The sequence below is a fragment of the Cyanistes caeruleus genome, chromosome 4 (assembly GCF_971803275.1).
Source record: "Cyanistes caeruleus chromosome 4, bCyaCae1.hap1.1, whole genome shotgun sequence".
Taxonomy (NCBI): Eukaryota; Metazoa; Chordata; class Aves; order Passeriformes; family Paridae; genus Cyanistes; species Cyanistes caeruleus.
In genome coordinates this window covers 50,737,935-50,749,576 of record NC_141704.1, presented here as the reverse complement: position 1 = coordinate 50,749,576, position 11,642 = coordinate 50,737,935, and positions in this window count along the sequence as shown.

The following is an 11,642-nucleotide window of genomic DNA, read 5'->3' as shown; positions in this document are numbered from 1 at the left end:
CAAACCATCTGAGAAGCAGTGGGACAAAAAGTCAGTCTCTACTTAACATATGCAAACCAAGTTTGGAGAAGTACACACTGCTTCTGCTAATGACTGTAGAGCTTTGTCAGAGAATCACAGAATATTCTGAGTTAGAAGGAACATCATCCGTTAATAAGGATTGTCGAGTCCACCTCTTAGAGGAATGACCCATATAGGGATCAAAACCACAACCTTGGTGTTATTAGCACTATGCTTCAACCAACTTGAAAAATTCAACACCCAGAGAATAATTTCCTTCCTCTATAATAAGACTGCCAAATGCACTGGTTCTTCTCAAGAATTCTGTTTTTCCTTTGGAACATGGGCAGAACTCACCTTCTTAGCAGCAGCTGATCAAATTTTACTGAAAAAATGCGACTGCACATTGTTGCACTTAGCATAAACTTCGTGTTCTTTCTGGTTTTGTGCAAAATGACTTAATTTTAACAAATTCAGCATGCAAATACAAGCTAATATTATTAAATGTAATTTTTTAAACTTATATTCTTAAGGCAATTGTACAAAGAATGAAACTTTATTTTGCAATGATTTCTTACCTTTCATAACATTTTTTCTCATCAAAGCAAATAAAATATTTTTTGGGAAATATTCAGCAGAAAAGATTTCTTGCATTTTTTAGAATACAAATAATGCCTTCAGTTTGGACAGAATAAAGAAAAATTAATAAAAGTATTCTATATGGTGTTCAGTAATGACCTCTGATGAGAAATAAATTCACACTTTTCAGTGCTCTTGGTTGAGGATAGAGGAAATGCAAATTCAAGTATCTAATCTTGTATCAGAAGGGTCTGATATGAGAAATTCTTCACCTCAGGAGAAGTGACATCAGAGTAGCTCAATACTCAGGATGAATGCTTGGGTCCTCTGTCAAATAAGACACGGTAATCTCTTCCTTATAATTCAATTGAAATTTCTAAAAATCAATAACATCTTTCAAAGAATGGAATTCTGATTTGATTACAAATGCTCTGATGTGGCTTTTTTTTTTTTCTTTTTGATTATGGTTGTGCTATTCTTCCTCTTATGAGAACACAGATCAATTCCTCTCGGAATGCTGTGAAAGAATACCCCTCTCTCACAGCCATAGTCATGTTCATTTCTGAGTGAACAAAAGGAGGATTTATTGGAGTTCTACAGAATGTAGAAAAAGAAAACAAAAAATTAAATAGCTGAATTGTGCCTTTGAATAGGGCAGAAACTTCCCTTATGAGCCTAACACATCATGTAGCTAAGCCTTTATCTGATTCTTCTCAAAGCTTTAGTGACGATAATTGGATGAGTAAAAATGTGAATGAAATGAAACCCTTCCTTCCCAGTGCCTTCAGTCTCTTCACAAAATGGCAAAGGAGAAGGTGCAAAACTGGACTTGTAATCCATTATTTTTCTTCCTCAAGCATTGAGCTCTTTCTTACTAATTGTGTTCTAAAATTTGGAATCCTCCCTCACCACAGTCCACCTTATTTCTAACAGTTAGACAGTATCAACACTAAGATATTCTCAAACTGGGGAATACTGATATTTTCAGAAAATTCCATCCAATGAAATTTAGAAGAACAAACTGTGAAAGAATTGAAGGCAAATGTGAAAGATCTACATACATATAAGAAGCTCTTGGACAAAACATGGACCAGATAAAGTCCTGAGGCCCCTTTCAACTATATTTGTAAAGAAAATTAAGTAAGCTACTGATTCTTTCTTACTTTTCAATGGTATTATTTTTTTTGAAATGTGAGCAAAACAATATTTTCTCAGCCAAAGATGAAAACCTGAACTGTCAGAAAGCAAAAGCATAGAATTTCAACCTTTTAACATAGAAAATCAGCTCTGTTGCTGATATGTTAATCAGTCCTTTTTTATTCGGGGTAAGGACTGTTGGGCTGATGAATAAATTAACTTTTATGTACCTCAGTGGCCTGCCAGTTTGGTAACAATCTTGTCAATGTCCTTCATTGAACATTTGCAGATCCAAAAGCTGTCTTAAGTGTTCTGTTTGCCAGAATTCAGTCCAAATGAAATTCAGTATTGTCAACGAGAAATTAGTTTCTTAACTTTACACATGCCAATACATAATTACAGGTGCAATATTGTAAAACAATACTCAGTGGTGCTGCTGTGGTAACCTGTAAATGTTCAGGTAGAAGAGTGCTTTGCAAACTGGTGGAAGGGTTACTTTTCCAGCTGCTTGTTACCCCGCTGCCAGATCCGCTCACTATGAACTATCACTCACCTAAACTTCTCAGCAGAACCGTTCATGTCAAAATTGCAGTGAAATTGAGATGGGCTAAGATAATGGGTTTAAATACAAGATTTTTTCCTAAGAGTGAACACTGAAGCTGTCTTGGCAGCAGCAAAGCTGACATTTCAAAGTGATAGTAAATTCTGCCTGGGAGCCAGGGTGGACAGAGGCAGTGATCAGCAGATGGATATGTCCATAAGGTAATGTAGAACTAGAAAAAGATGTATGTTCAGAGTGTAATGGTACACCATCCTAATGCAAACAGTGGGTTTCTTTCCATTTTTGTTCACCCTTAGCTTCTCCAAGATTGTACTTCCTCTTTGCTAAATCACTGTGTACTGAGACAGACAGCCATAGTCTGTGACTTCAAGAGAAATGTTTTAATCGTGGTTGATCTATGATTCATGTTAGGTTTATACAGTCTCAGATCATCTGGGAGGTTTAGGCAGATTTTCAATTGTATGAGTGTAGAATTAACAGGACACAAAACTTTTACCTGAGATTATCCTTATATACTGGTAACTTACTGGTGGTTACAGGGAGCTGGGTCTGATGTCTTCTTGTAGTAATACCTACTGACTTTTGTGTCATGATCCTGGGCTGGGAAAGTTAGTTTCTATCAAATGAGCACTTCACTAATGTGCTGTTACTTCATCTTGCAGAAAAATGCCAGATTTAAACATTTCTGGACAACAATTCTTTTTCTTCCAGAGACTAATTCAGGGAGTGGAGTCATGTCTCTGAATCCATTAACACTGACAGACAGGATGAAGAGATGGAAGAGGAGAACATCATCCAGATCTTGCATAAATAACAGAAATTTATGTTAACAGAAATACTTTCACTAGCTGGAGTGAACTATCTTGGGAAATTGCAAATTCAAAAGGAGGGAGTTCTTCTCCATCTCATTTTTCTTTCCCTCAGTCCTGTCTCTACAGTCCTTGCTCAGCTCACCTTGATGTTTTGCTGAAGCTTTTGTGAATAACTTCATTTCAGCATCTCAGCAAAAATGCTTACAAAACTGTAGACCAACTGTAGCTTATCAGCATTTTGCCAGGCTGATAAATAGAATTGGCTCAGCAAGGTATCCTTAAATCCATGTAACACAAGGGAGGGGAGGATTCAGACAAGAAGCAGGGGAATGGACACTGGAATTGTCACTTTTGCTAGCAGAAAGTTACTCAGGCATCTTTGCTGCTCAGAGGAATGTAACAGAAAACTTAAAAAAGGTGTCACTGCTCCTTATCATCTGGGAGATCATCCAAGTCCCATTAAAATAATTAGGTTTTCAGACTTGCCTTAATGATGGCTGTTGTATAAACAGACTGGTAAGTCACTACTAGAAACTTAGTTTACTAGAAACAAATAAACCAACTCTGATCTTTGATATGGGTGTATATTATTCAAGAATTGTAAATAGTTAGGAATCGAATACACGCCCTAAATTTAAAAAGCACTTTTTATGTACCTATTTTCCCACAGAGAGCAAAAGCTAGCAATTTGTCATGGGGTAGCTTTACCTTTAAGACAGCTTGGAGGGAGAGGAAGTTGAAGCTGCTGGTGGCTGATGGGAGTTTTTCCCTCCTGACCAATTATCGGTCATTTTCAAGAATTGACAGCAGATCTGACCATTAAAAAGTGAATTCAACTTGTAAACACCCCCTTAAGAAGTACAGACAGAATTCTCTTGCTCTCTTTGGTTTCCGGCTTTGGACAAGGTAGCAGGCTCTGTCTTGGCCTCCTCCCCCCCTCTCCAGGCCTACAAGGCCGCGGGGTGGAGGGGTGGGGAGGGAGAAGAGAAGCAGCGCTGGCCAGCCGAGCTTGGTTTTCAGTTTTTGCTGCTAGACTGAAACTTAACACCATGAACTCTTGCAGTTTTCCTAAAGCTTTTAATTCTTTTACTACCTGGATAAACATACAGATTACTCCTTTTCTCAGAAAGACAGAGAGAGAGAGACAATCAACATAGAGGAGACATCATAGAACCACCAAAAACAGTGAAGAAAAGAGTTAAGTTTAAATAAGAAAGAGAGAATAAGGAGATGCTTTACAGCTGAAATATCTTTCTGTTAAAGCTATGGAGATGGACAATAATAGTATAAAAAGACTCCTTTAATTCATGATAAGAGTATTAGGAGGAGTGAGATATTCAAAGTGTAACTTTTGAGCAGAAGAGAGACAGAGAGAGTGCTTGTGATACTGTGAGTTGCTGGAATTGAGTTGAGTGAAGATTTTGAAGCTTTGAGGGCAAAGAGAAAACTGTTTTCCAGGAAGGCTCACAGAGACAAATGAAGAAGACTTCTGCCTTTGAATAACTTATCCTTAAAATAAGATTCCTAAACTCTGTGACCCATACACACCTTGGAGATGTGAAATGGGAGGAGAAGATCTAATGACAGATTTCCGGGCAGCTGGCATTAGAGAAATAGAAAACTATGATGAAAAATAGTTTTCTCGTGAGAAACTCCGTAAGCTAACAGAAAGAGACTTCTGTTTCTCTACAAAGACTGATGAAAGACTGTAGCAAGAATTAAGACTGTTTTTAACCACCAAAGTCCTAAAGTTATTTGTCTCTATGTTGTCATGTGTACAGAGAAATAGTTAAGATGTAGAAGATAAGGAGGTTTTCTGAAAGTTTATTCTGGTATTCTCATTCTTGTAGTTTGTTAATAAACTGTCTTTATTCCTTTAAGTCTTAAGCCTGTTTTGCTCTTGTTTTAATCCATATCTCACAACAAAAAAATAAGTAGTTTTTTAGTTACTGGTTTAAAACCACGACATTTAATTGGTGCGTTGGCCGGGAAAACGAAAATTAGCAAATCTAAACTAGTATATTAATAGTGTTACTGTGAGATAAAAGATTAAGTAAGAGCAAAGCATGATTGTCTTAAGTTTATATAGCAGTGATAGTAAAATCTAGGGGTGGAAAGTAGTAAATATTTGTTTCTTCTTTTCTGTCAATTTATTAGTTTTTAAGTTGTATATTGAATATAATTGATAATTTTTGAGTAGGTGTTTACAAGTTGAAGGGGTGGAATGTCATGGGGTAGCTTTACCTTTAAGACAGCTTGGAGGGAGAGGAAGTTGAAGCTGCTGGTGGCTGATGGGAGTTTTTCCCTCCTGACCAATTATCGGTCATTTTCAAGAATTGACAGCAGATCTGACCATTAAAAAGTGAATTCAACTTGTAAACACCCCCTTAAGAAGTACAGACAGAATTCTCTTGCTCTCTTTGGTTTCCGGCTTTGGACAAGGTAGCAGGCTCTGTCTTGGCCTCCTCCCCCCCTCTCCAGGCCTACAAGGCCGCGGGGTGGAGGGGGGGGGAGGGAGAAGAGAAGCAGCGCTGGCCAGCCGAGCTTGGTTTTCAGTTTTTGCTGCTAGACTGAAACTTAACACCATGAACTCTTGCAGTTTTCCTAAAGCTTTTAATTCTTTTACTACCTGGATAAACATACAGATTACTCCTTTTCTCAGAAAGACAGAGAGAGAGAGACAATCAACATAGAGGAGACATCATAGAACCACCAAAAACAGTGAAGAAAAGAGTTAAGTTTAAATAAGAAAGAGAGAATAAGGAGATGCTTTACAGCTGAAATATCTTTCTGTTAAAGCTATGGAGATGGACAATAATAGTATAAAAAGACTCCTTTAATTCATGATAAGAGTATTAGGAGGAGTGAGATATTCAAAGTGTAACTTTTGAGCAGAAGAGAGACAGAGAGAGTGCTTGTGATACTGTGAGTTGCTGGAATTGAGTTGAGTGAAGATTTTGAAGCTTTGAGGGCAAAGAGAAAACTGTTTTCCAGGAAGGCTCACAGAGACAAATGAAGAAGACTTCTGCCTTTGAATAACTTATCCTTAAAATAAGATTCCTAAACTCTGTGACCCATACACACCTTGGAGATGTGAAATGGGAGGAGAAGATCTAATGACAGATTTCCGGGCAGCTGGCATTAGAGAAATAGAAAACTATGATGAAAAATAGTTTTCTCGTGAGAAACTCCGTAAGCTAACAGAAAGAGACTTCTGTTTCTCTACAAAGACTGATGAAAGACTGTAGCAAGAATTAAGACTGTTTTTAACCACCAAAGTCCTAAAGTTATTTGTCTCTATGTTGTCATGTGTACAGAGAAATAGTTAAGATGTAGAAGATAAGGAGGTTTTCTGAAAGTTTATTCTGGTATTCTCATTCTTGTAGTTTGTTAATAAACTGTCTTTATTCCTTTAAGTCTTAAGCCTGTTTTGCTCTTGTTTTAATCCATATCTCACAACAAAAAAATAAGTAGTTTTTTAGTTACTGGTTTAAAACCACGACACAATTCCCAGGAGCTATCTTGGGATTTGGCCCTAATTCCAAATCAGGTAAGGAAGACAATACACTGGCACGTCTGAGCAGGGATTTGTTGGTCAAACTAAAGGGAAAGAAGCAAATACATAGGTAGCTGAACCTAGGATGGTGATCTGGGACAAGTATAGAGATGAAATACAGTTGTGTAGGGATGGGATGAGGAAGGCCATAGCAAGCACTGAACCTTGCAAAGGACTCAAAAAATAATAAATGTTTCTACAGGTATGTTAATCAGAAAAAGAAGGTCAGAGAACGTGTAGAAGCTTCATGAACAATGCTGTAAAACTCATAACAACAGACGAGGAGAAGGCTGATGTACTAAACAATTTTTTTGCCTGAGTTTTCAATGTCAGACTCTCTTCCCAAGCCTCTCAAATGGGTGCCAAGCAGGATAGGGACTGGAGGAACAAAGAGTGTCCCACTGTAAGTGAAAATTAGGTTCATAACCTGAGGAACCTGAATGTTCATAAGTCTCATGAGATGCATCCTAGAATCCTGAGGAAATAGGCTGATGTGATTGCCAAACTATTCTCTGAGATACTGGAGGTGACATGAGAGTCAGATGAAATCCCAGGTGCCTGGAATAAGAGAAATATTGTACCTATCTTTAAACAGCGTAGAAAGGAGGACTCTGGGAACCACCAACCCGTCAGCCTCACCTCTGTCCCCAGGAAGATCATGGAATAGTTCCTCATAGAACCTGTGCTAAGACACATGCGGGGCAGGGAGGTGGTTTAGGACAGTTAGTACAGCTTCACCAAGGTAAAATCCTGTCTGAACAACCTTCTAGGATGGAGTCACTGGATGAGGGAAAGGTAAAGTTACATTTATCTGGACTTACGTTAAGCCTTTGACATGGTCCCCTGCAAAATCCCTCTTTCTAGATTGGAGAGACAGATGGATTAACGTGTGGACTGTTAGATGGACAGGAAAGTGATCAGATGGGGGCAGCCAGAGGCTGGTGGCCAGCATCTCAGAGTCCCAGTGGATGTTGGTGACAAGTGTCCCTCAGGGATCCATATTGGACAAGTATTATTTAGTACCTTCATTAATGACATAGACAAAGCCATTTGGTGCACTCTGAGCAAGTTTGCAGATGACACTGAGCTGAGTGGTGCAATTGACAACCAAGGGATCAGACCCAGCCAGCATGGGCTGTGGCCATTGGGGCTGACTGACCAGCTTGGTATTTTATGACCAGGTGATTTGTCTAGTGGATGGGGGGAAAGCCTGTGGATGTTGCCTGTTTGGACTCCAGCAAAGCCTCTGACACTGTTTGCTGCATCATACTCTTAGAAAAGCTGGCAGCCCACAGTTTGGACAATGCCATTCTTTGCTGTGTTAAGAACTGGCTGGATGGCCAGGCCCAGAGTGTGGTAGTGAATGATGGTGAATGGTGTTATGGAATCTAGTCACTGGAGAAAAACACCTTTTCTTAGACAAAAGAGATGTTCGGTTATGCTCTTGCCCCTAAAAATTTCCATAGTAAAATCTACTTGGCACTTATCTCGATTGTACTATAATGTAGTATAATGTAATTTGTGTTCATCCAAACTCAACATTTATTATTGAAGATGGCAGCTACTGCAATTCAAAACTATGTAAGCTAATAATTTTAAATGTGATATTTCATGTGTTTAATGTATGAAAACTCTATTATTCATCAATTTGGCATGTTTTTGCAGTAATAGTCACTTTAGAAGTTATTGTAGTGTTATTAAATGTTATTATGTGTTTTAGAACTGTTGTTAATTTAATCCTATAAATAATTTAAGGAAATAAAACTTTCCACATCTAAAAATATGGAGAATGAAGCTAGATATTTAGTCAGTGTCTTTATTCAGTTTCCTATCAAATTCTGCTTCCATTTACTTGTGCAGCTGTTCCTTCTGTTCCTTCCCTGTTCCTGCTGTACTATGAATTTCTGTACATTTCTTGTTCAAAGACTAGGACTAGTAGTTTTGGATGCCTCTCTGTATGCATTTAGTATATGAAGTAAAATAAAATTTTCAGTACCTGAAACCCTCTGGCACTGTTAAGTTGGTCTCTGAAGAGTAGTACTGAATGCGTTCCTACCCAAGGAAATGTGTATTACTCTTGAATTCATGTCATCTATCTCTAATGAGGTAAGACAATGAAAAATGAGGATGTCTTTGTTCTGATGGGAACTCTCTTCATCTTTTAATGTCACTGTAGTTCCATATTGAACAAATTGAAGCAATCCCAGTCCTGTGACACAAGTTTTCCCTTCTTTTTAGCTAGGAAAAAAAATTCTTCCACTAAGATAAACTCCATAATAAAATTGATCACATTTTTTTTCCCTCAGATTATTGTAGACTCATAGAATCAATTAGGTTGGAAAACACCTCTAAGATCATTGAGTCCAACAGTAACCCAGCATTGTCAAGTCCACCACTAAACCATGTGCCTGACTGATGCATTTTTCGAATACCCCCAGGGATGCTGACTCAACCACTGCCCTGGGCAGCCTGTTCCAATGCTTGACAACCCTTCCCTAGTGTAACCTGAGGACACTTCCTCTTGTCTTGACATTGCCTGGGAGAAGAGGCTGACTCCCACTTTGCTGGTGCCTCCTGTAAGGTAGTTGTAGAGAGTGATAGTCTCCCCCCAGCCTCCTTTTCTCCAGGCTAAATAACCCCAGCTCCCTCAGCCACCCCTCATCAGACTTGTGCTCCTGCTCCCTTTCCCAGCTCTGTTGCCCTCCTCTGCACACTCTCCAGCATCTCAGTGTCCTCACTGTAGTGAGGCACCCAGAACTAAACACAGGATTTGAGGTGTGGGCTCACCAGTGCCCAGTACAGAGTGATGATAACTGCCGTGGTCCTGCTGGCCTCAGTATTTTTGATACAAGCCAGGATTTCATTGGCCTTCTTGGCTGCTGGGCACACACTTGTTCACGTTTAGACATGGTCAGTCAATATCCCAGGATTTTTTCTGACAGGATTCTTTCCCACCACTTTTGCCCAAGCCTGTAGCACTGCATGAGTTTGTAGTGACCCAAGCGCAGGACATTTGGCCTTGGTGAAGTTCACATGATTCATCCAATCAATCCAGCCTGTCCAGATTTTTTTGCAGAGCCTTCCTGTCCTCCAGCAGATCAACAATCCTACCCAGCTTGGTGTAATCTGCATATTGAAACTATTCTCATAGAAAATAAAATAAGATGACTTTTCAGTTGGCAATTTCATTACATCAGCTTCCTAAAGGTATCATGGAATTGCTCTGAAATGCAAGAGTACTAAGAGCTCAGGAAAGGTGATGCAATTAGCATCTGTATTGATATTTTTGTGTCATGAATACAAGAAAGGTAACGAGTGGGATTTTGTGCAGCCATACGAATTATGGAATTTTCACCTAGAAATCAGAATAACACTTGTGAAAATAGCAATTTAATTTACAGCCTCACTGCAGATATAAAATAGCAGAATATTTTACATAAATGTTCAAATATGTTTTGCATCTTGAATGTAATACAAATATCGGTGTAAAAGCAGATTCATTACATCTAAAATTGTACACCCATACACATAAATATCTACGTATACCTAAAATATGCCTCTACATTTTTATTTGCATCTCTACATGCTTGTTGTATATATGTATTGATTTGTGTTCATAGATTACAATGCTGCAAATAAATGCACAAGGATTGAAAATGACCACCTGAAGTTGGAAAATGCACCAGCAGATTAAGAGCAAGAAAGCTAAAAGTGTTTCTTTTTGTGGCAGCAATACAGCTGATACAGCTGTGTCAATAAGTATATTCTATTATACTTTATGTAGCTGGGTAGATTTATAGAGCAGTATTTGAGATTAGCACACACACTTAGTATGATTACATTTTTATACTATTATATATTTCATAGATAAAATACATAAGCATTGATGTGAAATTGCATTCCTAGTTTTACTAAAATTATTTGACTATGATTATCTTCTGTATAAAAAATACTATCTAGGTAGATGTGTCTGGTAGTGAGTAATTGTTGCAAAATACATAACATTATTTATTGAGATAAGAGTGCTTAGGTATTTTCAATTGAACTACATGCTGCCTGGAGAAATATAAGCAGAAGCTAATGAGCTATGGCAAAATGTGAATATGCTGAAGGGCTTTTACTGGGATAAATAAAGTCCATGTGATACCTCTTCTTATTTCCAATCTTTAATCATCTAAAAGAACAAAGAGCATATTCATGGAATTCATTGATAATCAGTCTGATAGTATCTGGAAGGAAAACTGAACACAGCTGAAAAAGAGATAAAATAAAGGGATATGATGTTAGAAACAGAATAGTGAGCAGTAATATGAAATCAGACATAAAAATCACGCACGTTAGCATACATACAGCCCAACTGAAATAAGGTCAATGCTGAAGTAGGTTGCATTATGCTGGATACTGCTAGAAGGTGTTGAGGGTACATGAAATGTGATACCAGTCACTCAGAAGAAGCATTTAGGGAAAGGGATATGCCTTCCACACTGGAGAGAAAGAACAACAAAAGAAAAACATATTGATGTTTAACCTATGTCCATGATATCACCTCAGAAACTGTTGGTTCAGTGTGAGCCTGAAAATACAAAATTAAACACTGAACAATATGTGTTGATTTTTTTCAACAACAACACAGAGCTCTCTTCATTTGTACAGCTGCTTTTCTGCTACTGCATGATTTATTTAGATGATGAGCTCTTCAAATCAGGGACCATGCTTTTGCAGAAGCTTTTAGTGTAGCAAGGCTCCAAGATATTGTCCTACCACACCACTGGGGTTAATAATTATGCTTCAACGTGACTTCTTCCTCACACATTATCACAGTATTATCTAATGATAGCCTTGACACTACAAGGGCTTATAAAATAAACCTGAATTTGATTTAGCATACTTAATATTTTTAAAAAGCATGTCAAAAGTAGCTCTAAATATTCGGGTGTTTTGATGTTTTACTTGCCATGTAGCAAAAGCATCTTTATTTTTGAGTAAATTGGTAAAC